General features: G+C 41.8%; 1 long non-coding RNA gene across 1 annotated transcript; it reads left to right on the top strand.

Annotated features, from left to right (window-relative positions):
- The first annotated feature begins 9,740 nt into the window (after positions 1–9,740).
- LOC144284880 (uncharacterized) lies at positions 9,741–22,856 on the top strand. Its single transcript, XR_013353300.1, has 2 exons — positions 9,741–10,004; positions 22,613–22,856. It is a non-coding gene; the product is annotated as an uncharacterized LOC144284880 (long non-coding RNA).
- The last annotated feature ends 2,938 nt before the right edge of the window (positions 22,857–25,794 follow it).

The following is a 25,794-nucleotide window of genomic DNA, read 5'->3' as shown; positions in this document are numbered from 1 at the left end:
AGACTCACAGCCACAGAGTTGGCAGAGGGCAGCCACCGTTTCAAGAAGAGAAGCTGGCGTGAATATATTTGAAACAAAAGGCCAAGTGAGGCCGGGCCCATTTTCCACGGAGAATAGAAAGCTATAATCAACAAAACCACCTAGTTCTGTTTTCTTCCACTCCTCTTTCCTCTCATCTTCCCGCCAGCATTACTGAATTAGCCCTGCCACTGTCTGTGGTACAAATCCTGTGAGTCACAGAAATGTGACGTTCCTGGGAAATGCGAAGTGTGACTCGATGGGTCATCCACCATAGTTGCTGCTTTGACTGGCAAGCTAACCGAGAAGGCAAATATGCATTTTGTCTACTGAAAAACTGATTTTTATATGCAGATGATGTATCCTTGAGACCCAAAGTATTGTATCGTTCAACAGCGATAACATCATTACAGTACTATGGGCTGTCTACATCCTTCCCCCTCAAAACAAAGCAAACAAAAATGTGAGGAAGGCTGAATGAGCTGTAATGATCCCAAAAAATCAAGAAACTTTAAGAAATAATTTGCTTCATCTCCATTATCAGTGAATGAACCCAGAAGTCCTCGATGATCAATAAACCACTCTGCTATTTAAATCATTTTACCAAGAGAATATAACAAAATCTGCCTCCCAATATCTAGAACAAAGATATTTGGAGGCCTAATACCCTTCGGTATTACATTCTTGTTAGTGTATATTGCATATTGTTACCAGATAATACAACTGTTATGTAGCATTGTTACAGTAACTCAAACTGGGCCTCTTCAATTATACTTGTTCAACAATGAAGAATCCTTAGCATCTCTCCCACAGGATAAAAGCAAATTGTAGAAATTCTTTTCCTCTAATGGCAATATTCAACAAAAGGCCATTGCTTTTGAAAGTCCAATTTAATTAAGGTCTTTGAGAAGCGGTGGACATTTTGCAATTTCACTTAAAGCCCAAAACCGTGGCAGAGTATTTGACTTATGAACAATGTTAACAAAGCCCAGAAAGCTGGCATTAAGGTCTCCAAATTTTCTTTTGCTCGTTTAAAGCGAAGTTCTGGAGAAGCAAGGCGGTGGTTCTCTCCTCCCTCGGTCAGTGAGCCCACAGGCCTCCCTCATCAGGTCGTTGAGTTTGTGGCTTTTAGAAAATCCCTCCCTGAAGCTATTTCCAACCAGGCTGTTCTCTCTAAAGATGTCTACGGCTTTCCCTGAAGAGCACCCATGGGAGGAAATTGGCACTGTGGTTGGCTGTTGTCCCTCCTAGAGACGGTGGGCATTAGTTCTGTCCAGCTGCTCCATCGAGTCCTAAAACTCCTGACTGAGGTGGTTTTGAGTTATTCTGGCCCCAACAGGTCACCCTTACCACCTGCCTCCAATTGTCCCTCACCTGCTCGTGTGCTAACTCCCAGCAGAATGATATGCCGTGTTACAAAAGATCAACAGGAAAAGTCCTGTTATCCTGTTCTTTCTCTGTGTGTGACCCCAGGAAGGAGCATTAATCTCTCTGGTTTTCATTCATTCCCTTAAGGGCTACAACAGAACCCACTCCCCTCATCATAGGGGCATTTTGAGGCTTAAAGGAGATCATGCTTGTTAAGCACTCATCCGAGCACCTTGCATAGAAAGAGATGTTAGCATAGCTGTTATTTTGGAGACTCAAGATACAAGAATAAAAACCTCGGGAAAGCAACAAGAAGAGAAAAATGATGAGTGAGCTACAGGACGGAAATAGATGAAAACCCACAATTACAAAAAGGTTTGTCATCAACTAGTCATCCCGCTCTGTGAAAAGCTATGCAGAAAGGATGCTCGCCCTCATTACCGCTGCAGTCCATGTTCCAAGACGGCACCTTCAATTCATTTAGAATAACATGGAGTGTAAATAAAGAAATGCTGGATGTTGAGAATGTGTCTATAATCTGGGAGGAAGAGTCATTTGTCGGTCTACTCTCCCTGCTAGGTGTGTTTTGCATACATTTTCATAATCGTGACAAAATGTGGTCAGTCCCAGCTTGAGGCAGGTGCCCAGAGATAATGAATGCCTGACTGAGCATTGCACAACGGGCCTGGCAGCAGCCCTGCCCAGTCTCGTGTGCACCTACAATTCGAGGAGGACAACAGTGGCAGAGACAGACAGCCACGGGAAGACATGCAGCTCCGGGTTGGCATGAGGTTGACAAGCCATGTATGTGATGGGAAGATTTCAATGTCAATGTATTTCATGCAGTGGTGAGTTTATAACTGAAGCCCAAAGGGCTAGATATTCAGACTCAGGAAAAAAGGAGAAAGAGGAGACTAGCATTTTCTGATGAGCCCAGAGTCGTCTGTGAGGATGATTCCCTGCAGTGAGTGCTAGGGAAAGGATAAGGTGTGGCTCAGGGTTCAACCTCCCCTCACTCCTGCTCCAGAGGAACTGTAAAGACAGTGCTGTCAAAGGGATCAAGAGTGAGTCTGGGGCATGACTGGCGCGTTGGTGTTTACCAGCCCTGCCTTCTCCACTGGGCTTGAGCCAGGTATGATGGGAAATTAATAGGAACAAGATGGACCCATTTAAAAGACTCTACAGGAAAGAAAAAACTGATCACGGACCTCAGGAAATTTGAGCACAATTGATCAAGCCATCACTCTAACACCTAAATTTTCCACTAAAACATCCTCATCTGGGAACCATACCTGATAGTGGACTATCTGGGGCTGGTCATCAAGAGTCAATATACATAGGGAGCTCAGAACCCTCTGCAAGTACTATGATGTTCTGGGGGATCTCTGCTTCCCCAGCAGCCCTATTAGGTAAGAGATCCCACTGATAGTCACACAACTGCCCAGGAAATAGTCCTTACTCTGGCATCCATCCTCTTGACCCACGTATTCAGAAGAGCATTATGGCTTCTGGAAGTTTCTACTCTTTCAGCAGCAGTGGGGTGTTCACGGTCTTTCCAAGACTCAGTGAGCCAAGGGCTGCCTTTGTCTGCATTAGGCTGGAGAAGCTTTTCAGGACTCCACCCTCTCCCATAAACAGCACTGGGGAGGAGGAACCCCACATAAATGGTGAAGCCGCAAGAGCAAGTTTCTTGACTAGACCTTGGCTCGACGGCTTAGTGTCTACTCATTCATTCTCTGTTTAGCTGATTTTTAATCGAGATTTTGGAGGTAATATTAATAGCTAATTTAGCCAGTGTCCTGAAGTATTGAAGGACTTTGGTATGGAATAAAGAATATCTAGCTTTGGGATAAATGCATCACCTGGTACATAACATATATGACATCATTACTCATTAGCTGTTGACAAGAGGTTTTTTTAAAAAAAAACATTCTTTTTTATATAAACTTTATTTATAATAAACATGAGAGACACACACAGAGAGGCAGAGACACAGAAACAGGCCATGCACAAGAAGCCCAATGTGAGCCTTAATCCCCAATCCCGGGATCACGCCCTGAGCCAAAGGCAGACTCACAAACGCTGAGACACCCAAGGCATCCCTGTCGACAACAGTTTTAAACTTTTAATAATTCAACTGTATCATCTTGGCAATAGGTGAGGACTAAAACACATTTATTATAATAATATACTACTGTTTCAGATAATTTATAGTCAGAATTGTGAATACACTGGTGACAACCCTTGTCCTCACATAGAGTCCAAAAATGGAGACAGACAAGCTAACAGCCAGGTCCATATTATAAATGCTTTTCAGAGATATGAGCAAAAAGTTGTCAGGGCACAGGAAATGGAGAATCCAGTAAGTCTGATCCAAGAACCAGCACCTGAGCTGGATAGGGAAGGATGGTAAGAGTTTGCCCAGTGGAGGAAGTTACTAATGTGGCCAAGACAAGGACTAGACAGGACGATTCCACCTGTCACCACCTTCCAATGCTAAGGGTGGTGGTTCTGACTGACTCTGCACATGCCTCACCTCACTCTGCTGGCGCCCTCTCACTCATCACCTTGTTTTGTTTCTTCGGTTCCAGACTTGGGTTCTTGCAACAGTCTTACCACCTGGTTGACTGGAAACTCTGACACTCAGAAGGCTGGCATTTGCCCTCCTCCCACCACCACCAAAATGCAGGGAGGTAAATACTAATCTGGGGAAAGAGGTGTAAATCAAATCTGGTTTTTGTATCTAGCAATGGCCAGGAAACAGGAGTGTTACAGCTGAAATCTGTGTTCTCCACCGTGTAGTAAAGGAGTTTTTTTTTAGCACAAGATGGAGAGGGCATCTTCCAAGCATAAAATATATCTTCAAAGCAAAGGGACCACCAGTGATAGAATCTATGGTTTAGCTAGAGCAAGTACTTCTTTTTACTTAAGGCTGCCTAACCTTCATTGGTGAGCATTTGGCTTTGACTTTGATGACACACTCAAGAAATGAGAATTTTCTACTGGGGAGGTTTTCACCACATTTTAAAAACAAAGAAATCCACGAGGCCATTTCTTTTGAGAATCCAACTTAATTATAGGGCCACAGCACATGACAGCCTCAGAGAGCAAAGTATGTCATACATTAAAAATGCACAAATAAGTACCCCTCTCTTCGCAAACACCTGTCACAGAAAGCCACCATTCCCAGTGACCCCGAGACTGCATGAGGGATCGCATGCGGTCTAGATGCTTATGAAAATTTTCTCTAATAATTGGGCTTCTTTGTCTTGTTGTTTGTATGTTCTTGGTCCTATGACAAGTGTCTTGCTGTGCTGATGTTTTTGCAAGGGCCTCTTATCTCCATTGCTTGCTTCAGCGTTTCAGAGCATGATACCAAGATGAACACCAGCTGCGCAGGTGCTGCTGGCGGTGGGTCAGGGATTCCTCGTGCCCGCCCTACACCTCTGTCCAGATTCTTCACCTGGAACAGCATCCTCCCCAGGATGCCCTGTGAAAGTGTGCCTCTTCCCATCCTGGCCTCCCCAGCGTGTGCTCTGATGGGACCCCTCTGTCTCCTTCTCTCTCAGCCCGGCCCATGTGGATTTGTACTCTGCTCAGAGCGCGCTTTGGGTTGCCAGCTCTCTGTCCGTTTGTGGCTACCACACATTAGGGTCCACCTAGACCCCTGCCCTCACTCGGTCCTGTGACACATTTGCCACTCATGGCAAACATGATATGGAGATTTCGGCCTGAAGAGTTCCAGTCTGTGCCTGCTGCTCAGGTTGTGCTAAGCACACTGCATATGCTTCTGTATTTCATTTTCATTATGGCTTCGCTGCGGGGGCCTCCCTGGCCCCAATGCACAGCCCAGGAAGCAGGGGCTCAGACAGGCTAAGTGACAAGCCCCCAGGTATCAGGAGAGTGGACGCTGGCCCTGAGCAAGGGGGCCACTCCTGCAGGCCATGGCTGTTACCCCAGCTGTTACCCCAGGACCTTACGCTCCGTCATCGTCACTATGCTCTCTCTCTGTGCCAAGCAAGAGAAAAATTTCTTTGGATCCTGCCACTCCTCTTTTCTTTTTTTCTTTCAAGGCTGAACACATTTGAAAAGTGGTAGAACTATCCCCCACACACACACTGTCCCAGCACTTGCTGGCTTCCTCTTTAACACTTCCCTGAAAAGACTATCTCAAAAATCCCTGGTGACCTTATACTCACCTGACCCTCAGTCCCTGTGGCTTCATCTGTGGCTCCCCTCTCTTCGACTTCCCTAAGCACACCTGCCTCGGACCCCTCTGCTCGCTCAGCCCCTCACTTACCAAGATCTTCAAAATTAACTTTCACAGTTTTGCTGCACTTGGCTGCCTTCATTCCCCCAGTCCCACTGCTGTTACCTTGGGCTCTCCTCGGGCCTCCCCCTGGGGCCACACCAGCAGGTTTTCACTTGTCCCTGCAACTCTGTCCGTTTCCTCTAGAGACCCCAACACTGGTGCTACATGGTTCTGCTCATGCCCCAAGGCCCTCTCTCCCTCCTTGATGCCCACCCACCCCACATTCACAAAGCTCTCAGTGCTGAACTTGAGAGGAGAGCACCCCTTCTTCCTCCCCAGCCCAAACCCGGAGCTCAAGCAGAACTCCACTGCCAAAGCCCCGTGGGAAGTCTCCCTGCACTAAGTCCAGGGTAGAAACTCCCTCACTTGGACAATTGTACTTGCATTCATGCCACCTGGACTCGTTAAGAATGTGAGATGTTTGAAGTCTGGAAAATCCTGACATACATGGATGAGGTAAGTCATTCATCCGTCCAACAATCTCTGTACTAACATAATAGAATTAGCACACTCTTATTTGAAGCTTGAAAGGATGACTTAGGTCAAATTAAACACTGCTTTTACAAACCTGATAGCTGAAGAATTAGAAATTTTGAAATGGTTTTGAAAGGGTCAGGAAACAGTTGCATAAATGCATAATACAAATTTCTAGTGGAGAAGTAGGTGTGCTGAGCCCCTAAAGTCTATGCTGCCCACTTGGCCTGGCCGTTCCCACTCCTCTTCAAGCTCCTGGTTCTGAGTTCCCAAAGGACCAAGAGATCAGTGCATATAGGTTACGGCTCAAATACGTATTATCTTGAAATGTTTGGCGTTATACCATGGATGTCCATTCTATGACTCCAGCTAGATTATAAGCTCCTTGAGTTCAGAGCCACATCTGCTTTTTTTTTTTTTTTTTTTTTCTGTATCCTCACAAATCCTATTATTGTAGCCATTGAGATATTTTGGAACAAATCATTGTAATTAATCTTCAAAAATTTGAGATTTACATCATCTTAGTCAACTATATTTTTTACATGTAAAAGAATGTTGGTGTCCCTCTCTAGGCTGAACAGTGGGGTGCATGGGTTGCTGATCTGACCAACTACAGTATTTCTTGTGTGTGCGGGTATGTACCTATGTGCAGTAAACTAGAATTCATTCTCCTAGAACTGACCCATTTACAGCCACAAGTTAGCAGTTCAAGCCAAGCACAAACAGACAGACAAAATCGTGCTTAAAATGTCTTAATACTCACTACCAAGATAAATTTTTGATGATAATTTTTAATATTAAGGCTATACAACCGGGGGCACCTAGCTGGCTTCCTTGGAAGAGCATGTGACTCTTGATCTTGGTGTAGGAGTTTTGAGCCCTACATTGGGTATGCAGATTACTAAAAATAAAATAAATAAGACTATTTAAAAAATGGCTACATAACAATGAGCAATATTAAATCTGAATATATTGTTTCCCCTAAAATAGAGACCAAGTCTTTAATAAGAAAAATAATCACTTATTTATTTTTTTAATGTTATGCATTCTCTCTAACCTAACCCATAATTTGTAAGTACTTAGAGGCCACTTCAGTTGTTGCCTTTTAAGGATCATAGGAGTTTGTAAATTCTCCATTGCAACAAGACTTATGGGAAATACATACTTCCTGACATCACTAAAACTTGTGAACCCTAAGGAAATGGAAAAGAATCTGCAGGGACTCTTGTCCATTGCCCATAAAATTTCTAAATACTTGTATGCTAACACTCAAGTTCATCAGTTGTATTTCTCACTCTACTGACCTCATTATACTGTGTAAAATTATAAATGGCAAGTTTGAGAGGCCTGTTATCATTTTGGATTAAGCACAATCCACCGTCTCCCAATTTGGCTACACTGAATCCTTCCAGACATCAGTGAAATGAATTCTGGGTTCATGAAACCATATTTATTTGACAGAAGAGAAAACCACAGAAATCGGGATAAGATGTTGGCATTGTATCGATGTTCTCCCCATGGAGATGACCCATTTCCTTCAGAAAAGATTCTTTCTCAGGAATAATTTTGAGGTTTGTAGACAGGAAAACTCAGGACAACAACATCAGACTTGCAGTGAGGAAGTAGCCACTGACCACCACGGAGCCCTGATCCTCAGAATGTAACTCCTGGTCAGCAAAGGGTGAAAATTGCAAACAATTGCTCAGTCTTTTTTCTTTAAGAATTATTTATTTGGCAGAGACAGAACATGAGTGGGGACAGAGGGAGAGGCAGAAGCAGACTCCCCACGGAGCAGGGAGCCCAATGAAGGGCTCAATCTCTGGACCCTGAGATCATGACCTGAGCTGAAGGCAGATGCTTAACCAACTGAGCCACCCAAGTGCCCTAACAATTGCTCAGTCTTAAACTAATAGAATTATCATCATATCTCCTAAAAATCTGCATGCTTAAAATACCAAAAGCCTAAAAAGTATGAAATGTCTGGATTCTACCCCTGCTTGTTTTCTTCTTTCTCTTTTTTCACTGTGAAAAAAATAAAAACTTGAAGCTTAGAGGAGAAATAGTAAATACTAATCTAAGTGCTTGAAAAATTCATTTAAACTAGAATCTACTCATACTTCCCTTAGTTTACCTAAAATGGAGCTATTCCCTTCATTCTCATCTTTTCTCTCCTCCTTTACCTCTCCGCTTTGAAGAACTAAGAGCTTTACAGAAGGTCTGATTGATTCAAAGAACCAAATGAAGAAGATGCTCTCCCAGCAAAGCCATCTGCTAAGCAGCCAGATTCCCCCTGGCATCTGCTTGTAGCAAATACGACATAACACCTCCAGGCAAATTGCATGACCCAGATGCCTGTAGATTCGCTGTTCTTGAACCATTTCTGTGTGATGGGGATTTTAATCTTGGCAATCGTAAACATGGCTTCGGGTTTATTTCAATATAGGGCAAATTTTTTTGTCAAATACTAGGGGTCACATTCTTTTGATAAATTCACATTCTCCATCTGAAAAGCTATATCATGCCCCACCTTATCATAACCTTTCTTTGCTCTTTGCTTATATACAGTACAAAATATCTTGACAGGCACTTCAAGAATTTCCTTAACCTAGTATAGAAATACATCTAGAGAGATGTATGAAAAAATAAAATAAAACAACCTCTAGTTTCTGAGCACCCCTGCGTTTGTCTTAAACTAAAATTCAAGAACAATATAACTATAAGCCATACTAAGCTGCTGCTAGGGAAAATGTTATTTTACGAGCGTCAGTCATCTGGCTATTCCGTATTAATGAATGCCTCCTGTATGTTTCCTTAGATAAAGCTATGATTCACCCAGCAGATGCACATGAAAGTAGCTCAAAGGTCAGAAAATGACAAGGAAAAACGTTTAAAAATACAAATGCAGATTGATTATTCCTAAACTCCTTATTCCCGCCTCTTCCATCCCTCTCAACCATGTGGAGCAAAATAACTCCTTGCATTTTTCTGACCGAAGCAGTTCCATTTGAAAAGCTTGCCAGCCAGGATGTTTTAAAATGTTGCTGAATGATTAAACACAAATCCTTAAACGGAGAGAGCTGGTTTGTATTAAATATCCTAGAGCAACGCTGTCTGCCCACACTTGTGCCCATGTCTGGCTGCTGGCTGATAAATGTTGCGGCTTTAAGATATTACTTATTAGCATGCCTGTATATTTCTACCTCACACAGTCACCCAGGGGTGATTACTATCTGTTAATTGAATTCTGTGCCAGCAACTGTGTCTTTGTGTGCTTGCCATTATAATTTCAAGGATTGTAACTTCATTTCCTATTTACAAATAATAGTGATAAAAATATAAAGTGAGGTATTTATGCATTCCTGAGTGGGATGTGTGCGCATGTGCATATGAAGATATATATATTTACGTATATGTATAAATATATATATTTTAAAGGAGAGTGACTTAAAGTCACAATATATTACAAAAAGACACAATTTATTAAACTAAACATTTCTATACAGAAGCACGCATATCCAAGCACTTGACAGTTTGCAGCTATTGAGCACGGCTGGCAAGTCTACAAAATAGAGGCAGGCATTTTTATTTTTTACACAATAATCAAAACTGACATGGTGGGCAGAATAATCAGTGAACAGTTATGAAACTGTTCATTTATAAACCTGTCTTTTTTTCCGGGGAGTATAAGAATAAGCCGCAGTGATTTGGTTAGCCCTCTTTGGATTTTCAGAATGTCTGTGTCTGAATCAGGCATTGCATGTAATGAACCTCCAGTGAAGAAGAAACCTGGATCCGGGATCAAAATGACACTTCGTCAGCTGTGATGAGTAAGGTGAGGAGGCGGGGGGTCTGTGGATATTTTAGAGTCAAGGATCTCAACTATCCTGATGCCAAACTGACCTCAATTTCCTCCCATAGAAAGTGATTCATTTGCTCCCATTTTCTGAGACTCAGCCAATTTCCTAAAGCACAGTAAAAGTTTTGAGTCCTGGAGCTAAATAATATGTCTGATAATATGTTTGGTTAATCACCGGTAAGAGAGAAAGGTAACTGACGAACTGACGTAACTAATCCAGAAAAAGTGTTCCAGACAATAATAACAACCGGAATGACTTCACCAAATTATACAGCAGATATTTCCCAGTTTGGAGAAGACAGAAAGAATGACTTAGACTTTTTATTTTCATTTTTTTAAATTTTTTAGAAGATTTTATTTATTTATGCATGAGAGACACAGAGAGAGGCAGAGACACAGGCAGAGGGAGAAGCAGGCCCCATGCAGGGAGCCCGATGTGGGACTTGATCCCAGGACCCCAGGATCACGCCCTGGGCCAAAAAGGCAGATGCTCGACAACTGAGCTCCTTTTTAGGGATAAGTGGTTGAATCAGGGCTATTCTAACCACTACTTGTAGTGGGACCCCTCGTTATGTACCCATGACCCCTGGTTCTAGATGAAACTCTCTCCTTCAGAAATACTGAGAAAAATGAGAAGTTCTGGCATTTTCCCTTCTTTAAAAATATCTTGAGCTTAGGCTTTTCATGGGTTTTCTGGCATCTCAGAATATCTGGATTAAAATCACAATGCCTCTTTACCTCTAGGCTGAGAGTGGCAAAATTGCAATAAATGAAAAATGATTAATCAAATGAACGGACACAGATTTCTAAGGAACCCAATCTGATCAGAAGATAGTTTCTAATTATAGAAACTGGTGCCCCCATCCCTGGGTTGAGCTGAGCATTGGATGGCTTCTCAGGTCCCAGAGAGACATGGCACAGGGGATGAAGAGTTGCCTCCTGCATCCACCAAGTTCTGGCATTCTCTCTGCCCAACGCTGAGGATCCCTGACACTTTGTACAGACCTGAGGCAGTGCCCAGCTGCCTGCTGAAGCGAAGTGCCCCAGACACAGCACCACTCACTTACCGGGTTTAGTACCTTCCCTACAATGCCCAAAATATTAAAATTCCATTCTAGTACTGCAGGTGATGCATGTAGGTATTGGGAAAAATATAATTTATTTTTTTCAACTCAGTTCAAATAGAAATTGAGACTCTACCTTGTCATGTACTGATTTCCTAACCTCAGAAAAGACAAAAACGAAACAAGATCCCCCCCCCAAAAAAAATGAGCTTACAATCAGGTTGATAAGCATGTTTGGGGAGGGTGAGTGGGAGTGACAGAGAAATAGGAAGAAGACAATAATACAAAACAAAATGAGTGTCGTAAAAAGAAAAGGAAGATTGAAAGGTGTTGGGGGGAGGAAAAAACACAGCACGCTTGGTGGTAAAAGGATAGCAATGTATGGAGAGATGGCATCAATTATTTATCTTGAAATTAATTTAAGATTTTTTAAAGCATTTTTTATTTCATTATTTATTCATAAGAGACACAGAGAGAGAGAGAGAGAGAGGCAGAGACACAGGCAGAGGGAGAAGCAAGCTCCATGCAGGGAGCCCGATGTGGGACTCCATCCCGGTCTCCAGGACAATGACCTGGGCCGAAGGCAGCGCTAAACCACTGAGCCACCCGGGCTGCCCAAAATTTCAAAATGTGACAACGTGGGCAGACAACCCAAGATAACGAAGCCACATAAGGAAAGACGGATGAAAACAGAAGCAGAAGCTCTGGGTATGTCACGGCATGCCAGCACTGGGTTGTAGCACACGGAGCGAACTGAACTCTGAAGTAGAAGACACAAGACAGTCACAAGGGTTTTGAGAGATGCTTTCAGTAAAATGAATGTGAAAGACAGGCAACAAAGGGTTAATATGGACCATGCTCCCAAAAAGCTTGATATTTGATACATATGGCAAGAAAGACCCAGTGGTGGACCCAGAGAGGGCAGGAAGTAGTAACCAAGGGACATTTTCAAATTTTTGCACAATTTTTAAAAATCTGATGAAATCTTTGCATTTGAAGAAGACGTAGTTCTTTACTTAACTGTTGAAGTGGGGAGACTGGAGAGAAGCATTCTAGTACTTTCCTTGCTTCATGACCATGCTGCCTTTTCACACATTCAATCTCACCCTTTCACCAATTTACAACCAACTGATAAGGGTTGGAGATTTGGCTGGTTTTCCAAAGTCATCCAAATCCTAATCAAACATTAATGTTCATTTTCTATTTCCTTGGGGTTGAAAATTCTTCTGATTTTGTTATTCTGTGCTAGTAGTCAAACATTGTCCATATTCTTGGAGGCACCAGCTCCTACCTACTTCCCACCTGGAGTTAAGAGCAATCTTTCTCCTGACACTTGCATGATGTACACAAATAAGTTGCCATAGATTGTGAGGGTGATTCGAGTTGATGGCTCTCCACTATTTTTTTAAGATTTTATTTATTTATTTTAGAGAGAGAAAAAGGGAGAGCACTAACAGGAAAAGAGGAAAGGAGGAGGGAGAAGGAAAGGGCAAGAATTCCAAGCGGACTCTATACTGAGCATGGAGCCTGATCAATCCCACGACCCTGATATCATGACCTGAGCTGAAACCAAGAGTCTGATGCTTAACTGACTAAGGCACCCCTCGACTATGTTTGAATTTTGGGGGGCTGCTGAATTATGCTCACCAAGACATGGGAGAGTTAAAGCATAGCATATGATTTTATTAAACATTAAATATCATTTAAAAACATAGATATGTTTTTATTAAACCTAGATATCAAATATACCTGTTTAATAAGACATGAATATTTTCTGTAGAGATATCAGTTATTAACAGGAACATCTACCTGAGAAGCCAGACTGGAGGAATGTGTGTGTGTGTGTGTGTGTGTGTGTGTGTGTGTGTGAAGGAGACCCTTGCCACATCTCCACAATAGCAATGGTAATCAGAGCTATCATTTTGCAGCATTTGCCATGTGGGTGCCTTACATAGGTCATCTCACTCAAGTTGTTTACCTTTCTGATAAAAACTCAGTGTTTTTGAATCTGCAGAGCAAAATGCTCATCTTGTCTGCACACTTTGGCACATATTCGGTCCCTCTCTCTCCCTTCCATGCGTTTCTTTCCAATAAGTCTTTTTTAAAGTTGACATAGAATGGCTGTTTCCATTTCTACCACACTCTGTGGGGGGTTTTTTGGCATAATCACAGTTTACCCAAAAGTTTTAAAATCAGAGAATAGTAGAATGCAAAAGAACTCAGGAGGCCTCTACCCCTTGCCTTTTTCTGTTGATTAGAGAAACAAAGCTCACAGAGGCTGAGTTGTGGGCTTACAGGGCTCATTACTGGACAGGAACTCCAGCTTCCTGGATCTAAGTCCAGTACTTGTCACATGACACAGTTCTGATGCCCACTTGACCTGCCACTTGTCCAGACCCCATCTGATCCTTGGGTCGGTGGTGGGACTTCCCAAAGCCAATGTCCTTCTGCAACCGGTCTGTGGTATGGAAGTAAATCCAACACAAAGTTAGGTGATTCTCAAAGAGTGAGCAAGAGAAACCTCATTTGCTGAGGTATAGGATTAGTAGCCATCTGCAAACCAAGTCACTGGCCTTCATTCACCAGGGCTGTGGCTGGCCTTTGGGAGCTTAAGTAGGTCAATCCTAAATGCATTAAATGCACTAAAATGCCCTGAGACACAAACACATTGCATAGTCCATAAATACAACAATTAACTCTTCTGCTGCCAAAAGTTCCACTGCCAGATGGAACATGGGAGCTTTCCCAGCCAGAAGACAGGAAAAGCCAAAGCTGGTTACCTAGGAATCTATCACTGCAATTCTTCTGGTCCAGTAGGTTCTACTAATTATATATTTTCAAAATATGAACATTACTTTTTTTACTTTCAAAAGTTAAGTGTGATTTGATTTCAATTTTATATTTATGTATTCTTTACTGAACATGCAATATAGCAGTCAACATTAAGGTATCATCTTACTTCAGTGACTGAGTGGAACTTTCCATGAAAATAAAAATCCACCTATTTCCTAAATATTTACATAATGAGCTATTTAAATGCAAGGGATTCTAATGTATGTAAACAATTGCAAATAGCATATTTGGGAAAATCCAAAACAAAAATGTCCACCGTTACTTGTAATATGTGATTCATAACTTAGTCAAAGCATATTTCTGAGTTCTTATGCCAAAGAACTGTATGCTATAGTCAGAGGCATAATATATTTTCAAGGCAATTAGAAACCAATAAAGTGAAGGAGTGAAAATGTAGCATGACAGGGTTGAAAAGTTACTAAGTGTCAATTATAAATTTTTCCCTTGAATTATGTCTGTGCAACACCCCAAGGAATATATTTTAATATATTATCGGGATCAATTAATCACAACAAAGCCCATGGGAAGTGATTTTACCCTTTCTCATGAATTCTGACAAATCATATAGTGTATAGTTTTTGTTCAAAAATATTCAAACTCAAAATTCAGTTCTCAGTGGTGGTGAAGTTTTTTCAATCAACCAATCAAAATAAGCACTCTCAAAATACTCATTAAATCCAGTTTAGAGAACCAGCTCAGTGGCCCCGACTACACTGAATTAGCTCATCCTACTTACATGTATTCCAACTTCACTTCCATCTTCCCTTTTTGACTGGAAGAGAAAATGGGAGATAGAGAGGTGAATGTGGTGGGGGTGAATGCTTTCTGCTTTTGAGAAGCAGCAAGACTCTACCCACTGAGGAGAGACCCAGGATTGGCTGTGTTTTGTATCTGCCCATACTAATTACTGCCCTACAAAACCTCTTTTCACACACACAGAGCTGAGACCAGTCAGTTCAGAGCTAATGAGTGACACTGTCACTGTTGTTGATAGCAAGGACGTGAAAAAGGCTTGAGCTGACAAAAGTATCTTATCTATGGCTAGAGTCCTTGCCTTCCTCATTTTTCTCAATCACGATAACCTGAAATAACTAACCTACTGAATAGAATGCAGTACCATAGTTTTTCCCATCTGTCTGGCCACCAGAATACAGCGGCATCTCCGAAGCCAAAAGCAAATCAAAATTATAACCGGCCTTGAATTTTTTCATTACTTCCCCATGCTCACCTTATTCAAGGGTGTATTTTGCAAACTGATTTCTATAAAGAACCTAAGAGCCATAGTAGTGAGTTTGAACCAATAGAAGTCAGTGGGGTGTCACCTATTACATAGTCTGGAGCATGTCCTGTGGTGCTGATGTCACATTAGGGAAGATGGTGCCTCTCTTTGTAGGTGAGGGGTGAGCCTGGAAAAACAGCTGCATTCGTTAAGGACAAATCTGGTCAGTCAGGATTTTAGGATGTTTTCCACTTAAAAAGTAGCAGACCTATAAAATCCAATATTTTTATATTTTTTTATTAGATTTATTTATTTTAGAGAGGGGGAAGGGGCAGAGGGAGAGAAAGATAGAGAAAATCAACCAGATTCTACTCTGAACATGGACCTGAGGCTTAGTCTCAGGACCCTGAGATCATGACCTGTGCTGAAACCAAGAGTTGGGTGCTTAGCTGGCTGAGCAACTCAGGCACCCCCAAATTCCAAAATTTTTAAATCAGAAATACACACACACATACACATATGCAAATATATGCATCTGAGTAGGAGGGGTTCCATTTGCTGTTTACAACTCCCAACAATACAATGAATACGATGAATTACGGTTCCCTCCCACAGTGGAACCCAAAGAGCATCTTTTCTGCAGTTACGTGAAGAGAAGTTCACCCCATTAACAGGGTCCACTCTTCTATAATGGATTTAGCCACATCAGTTATTTAACTGATTAAGACAGATGTAAACAGAGCTTTTCTCGGACATACACAATGGGTTTTTGTTCTGTAAAATAACAATGACCTATCACTTTCCCTGTTAATTTTCTCAAGTACAATTCAAATTGACAAAGGCAAAATACAAAAGAAGCACACAAAGAGTTCAAAAGTTATGAAAGATTTTTTAAAAATTATGAAAACAAACTAATAAAAAAAAGTGGCTGCAAGAACCACATCTTCCAGCATGTACAATATTTTCACAGCAAGGTTTTTTTGTTTGTTTGTTTGTTTGTTTGTTTGTTTGTTTGTTTGTTTTGTAGGAAGCTACACGTTTCGACAGGTTCATTTCCCCTAGTCTCTGTCCAAGTAAGTCATTTGTCACATCTGAGTGCATATATTTTGTTCTGGACCCATAAACCCTAGGGAAGGTTCACTTTCTTTTTCATTGAAATTCTTCCCCAATGGATTTTTTCTTTTCTTGCAAAGTAATTTTATACTGCCGGTGGTGTTGGCAATAATATATTGAAAGTTAAATTTATGTCAACATCCCCAGATCAACTATCAGATGTTGCTATTAACATTGACATCAAAATCACTAAGAAATTTCCATCATGTAAATTAATTATCAGAATTATATTGGCATGAATACATAATGACATTATTCATGCAAATAATTAAAAATATGCCTCCTGAAAACAAATTATAATAATAGAATAAAATGTCATTATTGTGGCTTCTCAACAATCCATTAGGCTTGGTTTAGGCACTCAAGACTTCCAGATTATCATAAAGAAGAGTAAAAAAATGAAGGCACATTATTTCATGCCAAAATGGCAAGTCTGAGGATGACACAGCAGTAGGCCAGGTCATGGTGGTGACCAGGCAAACTTTTCACGGCATCTCTTCACTGTACAATTATCTCCACCATTATTGTTGAAAAGAATATTATTGTTATTTTATTATAGCCAATTTTTAGTCTTGAGGGACCTCTCCTACAAAAAGGTTGCAGTTATGAAAACACTGTTATTCTAGAACGCAGCAGGGAAAAAAATAATTAACCTACATGCTCACAGGTTATCTCTCACTACCCCCACAAAAATGTAATTACTACCCCTCAGTGAGCACAGGGAGAGCTGGTTACAGAGTTCACCGATGTCTGCAAACTTTCCCAATAAGAGAGACATGGCAATAATGGGATTCAAGCTCCTCTAGGGAAAAAATGTCTAACCCCATTGAATTAACACGCTAATAATGTACATAGAAGAACACTTAGTTCAGTGGTGGTTGCTATTAATAAATAATATTTAAAACAGTGATAACATTAGCTGTGAGGCTAAGTGAGCAGTAAGCAATGAAACCATCACCACACAGAACCTATTTGTACCCCTCGCTCACAGCCAAATTCCCTCAAAAATCTTTTGTCTACAGAAGAATTAGAACCTTGTCCAAATCCGCTTAAAATTTGGAACTCTAAAATTCTAAGGAGAGAAGCAAAACTTCACAAGCAGAAGTTCCAATGAAATCATATAAAATGGAAGCTATAACCATAGAAAACACATAGTAATGATGTTATCAACAGAATCAGTTGCAATGGTGGATGGAGAAAAGGGACGTTGTATCAGTTCCCAAGAAAGTTGCTTTGCTAGATAACAGGGAGCTAATGCTTGATGGCGTTTGCTTAATGAGGCATCAAAGCTTCCACCCCTGCTTGGAAATGCAGGTCCCCTGGCTGTTAATTTGAAAACAGATCAAACCTGTACCCTTAACTTTAAACTATATTAATAAAATCATGTCTTGTGGCATCTCAGTGGTAGCATGTGATGTCATGTAAGCACCATGTTTTTGCAAAACCATCACTTGTACGTAATTCACATGAAGCACAGCAATTTAAGAATAACATACTTTAAAAAGCAAAACCAGGAGTAATTTAAATAAATACTTTTCCTATTTTATCTTTTGGAGGGCTCATCTATAAACTTACAATTGGGATTTGTCATGTCAATCAAACATGAATCAAAGACTCAGAATCTGTCCTTAGGGAGGGAAGACATAGACCCTGCCTGTCTGGAATGATGAGGGAACTGTTTGCCATGATCTCAAAAGGGATAGTCTCCTGAAATGAGGAATATTTAAATTTCCCAAATGCTTAATAAAGAACTGTAAATTGAATCTTGTTCAGAACTCAAAGGCCTAGTCTTACAGCACAGACACTCCCAAGAGTCAGAAAAATAAATCTCTGGAAACCTTAGAAAAGTTGGAAAATTAATTATGGTGGCACACTCTAACTTAGACATAAGGGTGGCTTCCCCCAAGAAGTTACTCCAAACTAAAATTCTCATACATCAGAACTTCCTCGAAAACATGAATATTCCCTGTAAGACTGTCTCCCCCCACTACTTACTACTAACTGCCCTGTGCATTTTGAGATAACCAGTCATGACCAACAAGAACAACATAACACATATATCTTTCTTTTTTAGTAGGTTTTTTTTTTTTTTTTTTTTTTTTTTTAGTTTTAGTTTTAGCAAGAAAAGTAAATGACTTACTCTTACATCATGACCCTAAGCCCCAGTAAAAGTCATCAGCCCTTGGTACTATTCCAGTTTGGGGGCTGTCCTGGAAGAGAAGGAGTAACTCTTACTCCTTCTGTCCCCATATGGTCTGCTGTCTATCTGCTGAGTTAGACAGACAGCATCTGTGATGCCTGGGACCCCCGAATTGGCTTTGTCATGATTGCTTGCTGATAAGTTGGAGAATGGAGTTAGGCTGTGTGACTTGTTGGGCAGGAAGAGAACGATGATGGGAACCACACAAGAGAGCGGACAAAGAGTCCAAGAGACCAAGTCCCACTGGCACACAGCAAAAGCATTCATGTTTAAGGAGTCCAGAGAAAGCAAGTCCATGGACGGGATCCAGTTCCGTTGGCACCAAGTGGGGAGAACAGGACTCCCCAGCCCTGAGCCAAGTCATACCGGAAAGTCCACTCGAGCAAGAGAGGGAAGGGCAGAACACGCCAGTTCCCCAGGGATTGGGACAGGCAGAAATACAGCAGGGAGCTGCCCCCATTCAAGTGGGGTAACAGGACTGTGCCATGGGGCCAAGGCCCCAGTGGGGGATGGAGAGGCTCTGGGCAGTCATAAGACTCAGGTAGAAAGGTATGGGCAGCACTTGGCTATCATGGATGTAAAAAAGCAATGCCAGTGAGAAGGCGGTCTTGAATCTCTAAAGCATGCACACGCAGGCCCAAGGCCAAGTCCACTCACCATAAAATCTGCTGGGAAGTAGAGAGACAGGAGCACTGCTGTCCTGCCGGCCTCTAATTAGTCAGGGCAAAGGAGCATAGAAGCCCACAGTTAGCCTCCATCTATGCCTGCTCTGTGAATGGGGTCCGAAAAGTGCATGAACTGATACAGTTGGGTTTGTGTGATACCATGACTCCGGCCAGTTAATTAAGCCTGGACCATTTGCCTGGGAACAGGGTGGCGTCATTCTGAGAATAGTGGTTCCTGCTAATCGGTATGCCCTCTCAGGGCAATGCCCCCCCAGAGTGCAGTAGCTCCTAAGCAGCAGAATGTGCCCTATCTCAACCACCACTTTCTCTCCTGTAAACCTATAACCCCTTTAGGAAATAGCAATAAATATTTACTGTGATCCCTGATTGAATGTACGCTGAGACAGTCTTTTATCAAGTGGACAAAACTGAATTTTATTCACTCCTAGCTTCTCTACTTCTTCCAAAAGTATAGTTGGCCCTGAGTTTGGGTGCAGACCCTGAATTGAGCAAATGCAGATTCTTCCTTAACATCACCAAATCCCTTGGATATAAATAATTTTTCAGAAGTTACAAATATAGTGACAATCGCTCAACTTCCCACCCAATTGAATTGATAAATATTATATTGTCTGAATTACTTGTAGACTTTTTCTCTTATATGTGTGCTTTGAAAAAAAATGAGTAATAGATTCACATAGTGTCTTCTTCCAAATGAAGACAACATTCCAGATGAAGGGAAATCCCTTGTCACTGCCCCCATCCCATCCATTTACCTAGTTACAGAGGAAAGCGCCATATGCCCTAACAACGGGACTTTCCAGATTATCTGTGCACCATTGACTTTTGACAAACGCAAACCCAAACTTGGTCAGATCATAGCCAAACTGCTACACACTTCTCACCTTGCCTCTCTATGCCCCAACCTCTTATGTCCTCCTAAAATTATGATTCTTTCTTGTCTTGTTGACCATTCAAGTTCTTTTCATTCTTCCTACAAGAGCACAATGTGGCGATACCCCAGGTAAAATGATTCACATTGTTTCTCTACATTACCCTTGCCATCATCAATCAATCTTCCGAGACTTCCTCAACATGGTATGAACCTCCATTATCTACTCAAAAAGCAAAACACTTGTCAGAATGAGTGTTTTATAAGAAGCAAGGCCCATGTCCTTTATGGCTCCCATCCTAGCATGAGAGGCATTTCGTAGGGTTGTCGTGCTACAAGATTGAAGGACCATATAGCTCACAGGAGGAAAGGAATCACATGGGTGAGGACATCTTGAAATAAGCATTCACCAATTCATACTGTCATTCATTAAATATCTAGAAATTTTTGAAGTCACAAAAGATAGACACTCACTTTTGAGGTGTGATATTAAGGACATATTCACCACCAAACTATTTCCTCTGCTAATCCAGGACTATGGTTGTGGCAGGCTTGAATTCTTCATCATTCATCACTCAAAGACTGATCTTGGTGTAAAATACGTTGTCTGGGCAGATAGCAATTAGATTGTGAAGATAACCACATATCAGTGTTAGGTGTGATCGTCTGCAATTGCAGACAGAAAGACTGGTTGTGCTCAGAGGAAAGTGAGGCCAGTGGCCTGTGGGGCCACTCTGGGAGGGAGACCAAAAGTCTGGGAGCCACACGGAGTAGAGAGGTGGCTGGCACAGGGGAGTGGGCTCCAGGGCCTGTACTGAGGAGAGTGAGCAACGCGGGGAAGGCTCTTGAATTAAAGAGTGAATGTCCGCAGGTAGAAAGACGAGCATAGCAGGATGGTGGCTAAGTGCACCACAATCTCTCCCCGAGATCCCCAAATAAGATGTCTCCATGGCTTTGTCATAGGCCAGTGGAGACCCTCTGTCCATCCAATTTGCCTGGAGAATGGCAATTAATGATGCAAACCACCAGTCTTCTTTTCTTCTTTTGATAGCACACTTTTTGCCGTCAGAAACTGTACGTGTTGCAACATTGCAAGTGAAGAGAAAGGCACTTCAGATTGGTTTAAGACAGAAGAGAAATTCACTAGAAGTGGCCTAAGAGCAGATGTGGTTCACTCATGCATCTGTACGGACATCAGGAGAATGATATAAAATGACCAATATCCAGGATGCCTGAGTGGCTCAGTTGGTGAAGCATGTGCCTTCAGCTTAGGTCATGATCCCAGGGTCTTGGGATGGAGTCCTGTGTCAGGCTCCCTGCTCAGTGGACTCTCCTCCTCTCCCTCTCCCTCTTCCCCTCCCTGCTCCACTCCTATTCTCTCTCACTCACTCTGCTGTCTCTCTCAAATAAATAAAAAAAAATCTTTAATAAATAAATAGATAAAACAGCCAATATTCGATCATTTTCCCCTTTAAAAATGGTATTTCCAAAAACAAAAGATAATCCCATAAAGTGCAGTACACAGAGTTTTTCTTCTCTCCCTGCTCCCTCTGCCCCTGCTGCCTCTCTTGAGGATCATAGTATCTCAGTGTAAGAGAAAACATACACAGTATAGAATAGCCACAGCCAAGTTCCAGAATTCTGAATTCCCAGGAAAGGCAATCCTACTGGCACAGCTTGGACCCACTGGTAAGGGGTTGGGGTTACAGATGACCAACATGGCAGCCAGTGGTGACTTTTTTTTTTTTTTTGAGTGAAGTGTGTGTGTTTGTTAGTGCACATGTACATGTACGCACACAGTGTGTGTGGGTGTATGTGTGCATGCGTGTGCATAGGGGTGGAGAGGCCACCAAGGTCAGTGCTCTAAGAAAAATTACTTCAGTCAGCATGCATGGCCAGGGTAAATTTTCATGCACTTACTACTTCTACCAAATACCCAAACCCTGACAGGGACCTAATAAAAACAAAATCAATGATGAGGATAATGTTTCAGTTCAGTTATTAAGCCACTGAACCATTTGATGGCCGCATGTAGCCTTATATGTAGTCATTACCACCCAAATACCTCCCAGGAAGATCCATGTTTGCAGGACAAAGTCCAAACTCCCACGCAGCCTCTATGTGAGGCCTCATTCGACCTGACTCCACTCCTACCTAAGTTAGTAACCTCATCTCCCATCACCCCCAAATCCTGCTCTTCTGTTTGATCTCATTTTACTCCCACCACATCTCCCTGAACCTCAGGGCCAAGTCTTCCTAACACGTCCACCATTTTCCCCAGGAAATACCTTCTTTCTCCTCACCAGCTCTTCATATTTTACTTCTTCCAAATTCTACTCAATCCCAGGCTCCTCCCTGAGGACCCTTCTCTGTACAGCAAGACAACATTGCCTACTTCACGTAGTGGCAGTGGGCCCCATCATGAGAATATATAACCGAAGTACAGGACCTCACACTTGGCACCTGGTCAGTGATAACTGCACTGGTATGATACTCTCTATTATCAATACTCTCTGATACTAGCATCTAATATTAGTGTCTCATTGCTGCATTTCCCACACTCTGCTTCATTTTCCAGACTCTTCAAGCTCTCCATGTCTTTGATCCCATTGTATACTGCCTGGCATTGGTGCCCAGCTGCTTCACACCTGTGAGTCCTGTCTTCTCCAAAGCTTGTACTCCTGAAGAGCAAGACCATGCATTGTGTTTCCCCTCCCCTAACACACTGCTAGTCGGCACAGGTGCTCAGTGGGTATCTAGTAAATTGTTTGAAGAATGAATGGGGAAGGGGGTAAAGAGTGAATAAATAATTTTAGAAAACCGGATTTTGTACATTTTATTTGAAGAAGACCCTAAATGTAAAGAAGATAAATTTCTAATGGTAGGAAGAGAATACACATAAATAGTAGCAGAAGCCGAGAACATTGCAATTTATTTTCATGTAGCATCTTTTATTCAAAGCATTACCAAACATTTGCTGAAAACAGTTAGTTGTACCAAGGGCAGACGACTCAATGAAATATTTTAGTCACATTTTATAATGGGGGTAAGGCTCTCTCCTGAGACATCTTTTGCCAAGCTGAGACCCAGCAAATGATCAGTAGGCAAGAAACCAGTGGTGCGGGAAATTTGGAATATAAAACAAGCCTCAGAGTTTAAGCAGACATGATCAATGCAAGGCTGAGGCAAGCTTCTTGAAATGCAATGTCCTGATGGTGAAAGGATGGTAACGTGAGACGCCAGGGAGCAGCCTCGGTCGCCCAGGGCTGTTCCCTGGATGCACACCTTCTTTCCAGGGTACCAGGAAGTGATATTGATTTAAGTCCTACAGGTATGGTGCCGCAAGGAGCCTAAGCGGCAAATTCATTTTGGAAAAATCCCCAGATAGGCAGCATCTACACATGTCACTAACAAAGGAGACATTGGTGCATTCATCTGGGGGAAATACTAAAGATTGAAATACTTTTGTTAGTATCTTAAAAGACTGAGTTACTTATTCAGGTCTGAGTTCCCTGCCCCTGAAAAAAAGCAGTACCAAGAGATTCATTTTCTAACCACCGATGTCCCCTCCTCATCTTTCTGGAAATATTAGTCAACAAAGCTACCAGGAGCGGGGGAAACAGAGAAGAGAAACAAGGAACTTTCCTGAATATTTGTATTCAACAGACTGAGATTTATGCATGAGATGCAAATTACTATGTGTTATTTACACATCTGAGGAAAAACAAATCTTGAATGTAAATGTTTAGAGGGCATATTATTTTTAAATATGAAAGTGGTAAAAAATTATTAGAGTGTTTGCAACTCCTACTCCGTTAAAGAGAACATTCAAATGAGTTTGAAAGCAACTTTTGTCAAAATTAAAGAAACTATACCAAACAAGTATCTGGATGTTTTCACTTCTGCAAATCCTAGGATAATAGTTGCATTTTCAAGTGATTTTAGGAACCGTCCTTTCTCTATAAACACTTTGCAATTGACTAAATATCAATCATGCAACATCCACCCATTTATTTTCAGGCTCTCCATTGTTTCTGTTGAAATTCAGATAAATAGAGTATTGTATTATTTAGCTTCCTTGATCTGATCTCTTCTATATACTCCATTCTTTTTTAAAAAGGGGTAAACAGGTCAGGAAAATGGAGATAGAATTCCTTAAATCGCTAGTAGTTTATTTGGGAAATTATGCTAAATATGAAACTATGTGCTGGGCAGAGTCCATTCCAGACAAAAGGTTAAAGCAAAAGGATAATCGCCACTGCGTATTATGCACAGTCTCTGTTCTAACGATTGTTACAGGTGCTATATAGACAAGAAAACTGAGGCTCTGGGAGTTAATCAGATTTCTGAGATGGCACAGCTGGTCTGTGGTACCTCCAGGTCTGATGCAAACACTCTGCCACGCTGAAGAGCAAGGCCTACAGTTCAGATTTAAGGGGTGTGTTTAAAATGCTGTCACATACCTAGGACAGAAAGGTACATGCATGCATTTCTACAAGTGACTCCATAAGCACAAATGACAGGTGCTGCACTGGACACCCTTCATATGACTCTCATTGAACCTTCCAAAGAGCCCAGTGGAGCCAATTTAGGACGTGAGGATCCTGGACTGCTTCAAGGTCACAGAGTTAGAGGTTGAGGGAGCAGGATGAAACACAAGTCCCCTCACACCAACCCATGTTTTTAACTAGAATCCCTTCTCTTCTTTTAGAATAAAGCAAAGAGCTCCAACTTACGGATGAGAGACCAGCTGGCAAAAATAGATGAATCCATGCACATCTGCAAAAAAGCAGTGTCTCTAGTGTGAATAAATGCTGACCTACTCATATTGATAATGCTCCTTGACAGAAACATCCTTTTTATCACTTCTTTTTAGACTTTATTGGGGTATAATTAATAAGCAATAAACTGTACATATTTCAAGTTTCTCTCTTGATAAGTTTTTTATTTTATTGAAGTTCAATTTGCCAACATATAGTATAACACCTAGTGCTCATCCCATCAAGTTCCCCCACTCAGTGCCCATCACCCAGTCACCCTATCTCCCCACCTGCCCCCCTTACATTACCCCTTGTTCATTCCCCAGAGTTAGGAGTTTTGTCACCCTCTCTAATTTTTCCCACTCATTTTCTCTCCTATTCCTTATAATCCCTTCCACTATTTCTTATATTCCCTGTATGAGTGAAACCATATGATGATTGTTCTTCTCCGATTGACTTACTTCACTCAGCATAATACCCTTCAGTTCCATCCACATCAAAGCACATGGTGGGTATTCGTCCTTTCTAATGGCTGAGGAATATTCCATTTTATGTATAGACCACTTCTTGATAAGTTTTGATGTATGTATATACCCACAGTCAAGGTGGTGAACTTACCATCAACCAGCAGACTTCGTAGGCGTGCAGACTGCTCATCAGCACAGGGTCCCACATTTAGAAAGGCAACAGCTTGGTTTAGTGCTCTGCCATTGGCATCTTGACACGCTTAGTATCATTGGAACGAGAGATGTTGCATTTTCATTTTGCATTGAGCCCCACGAAGTACATAGCCAGACCTGCTGTCACCACCCTTTCATGTCGCCTCATGCAATTTTTAAAATTGTGGTAAAATAGGGCACCCGGGAGTCTCAGTGGTTAAGTGTCTGCCCTTGGCTTGGGTTGTGATCCCAGGATCTTGGGATCGAGTTGCCCATCAGGCTCCCAGTGTGGAACCTGCTTCTCCCTCTGCCTATGTCTCTGCATCTCTCTGTGTGTCTCT

This window comes from Canis aureus, chromosome 1 (assembly GCF_053574225.1).
Source record: "Canis aureus isolate CA01 chromosome 1, VMU_Caureus_v.1.0, whole genome shotgun sequence".
Taxonomy (NCBI): Eukaryota; Metazoa; Chordata; class Mammalia; order Carnivora; family Canidae; genus Canis; species Canis aureus.
The sequence above is the reverse complement of the archived record's forward strand: the minus strand, read 5'-3'. Positions and strand labels throughout refer to the sequence as shown.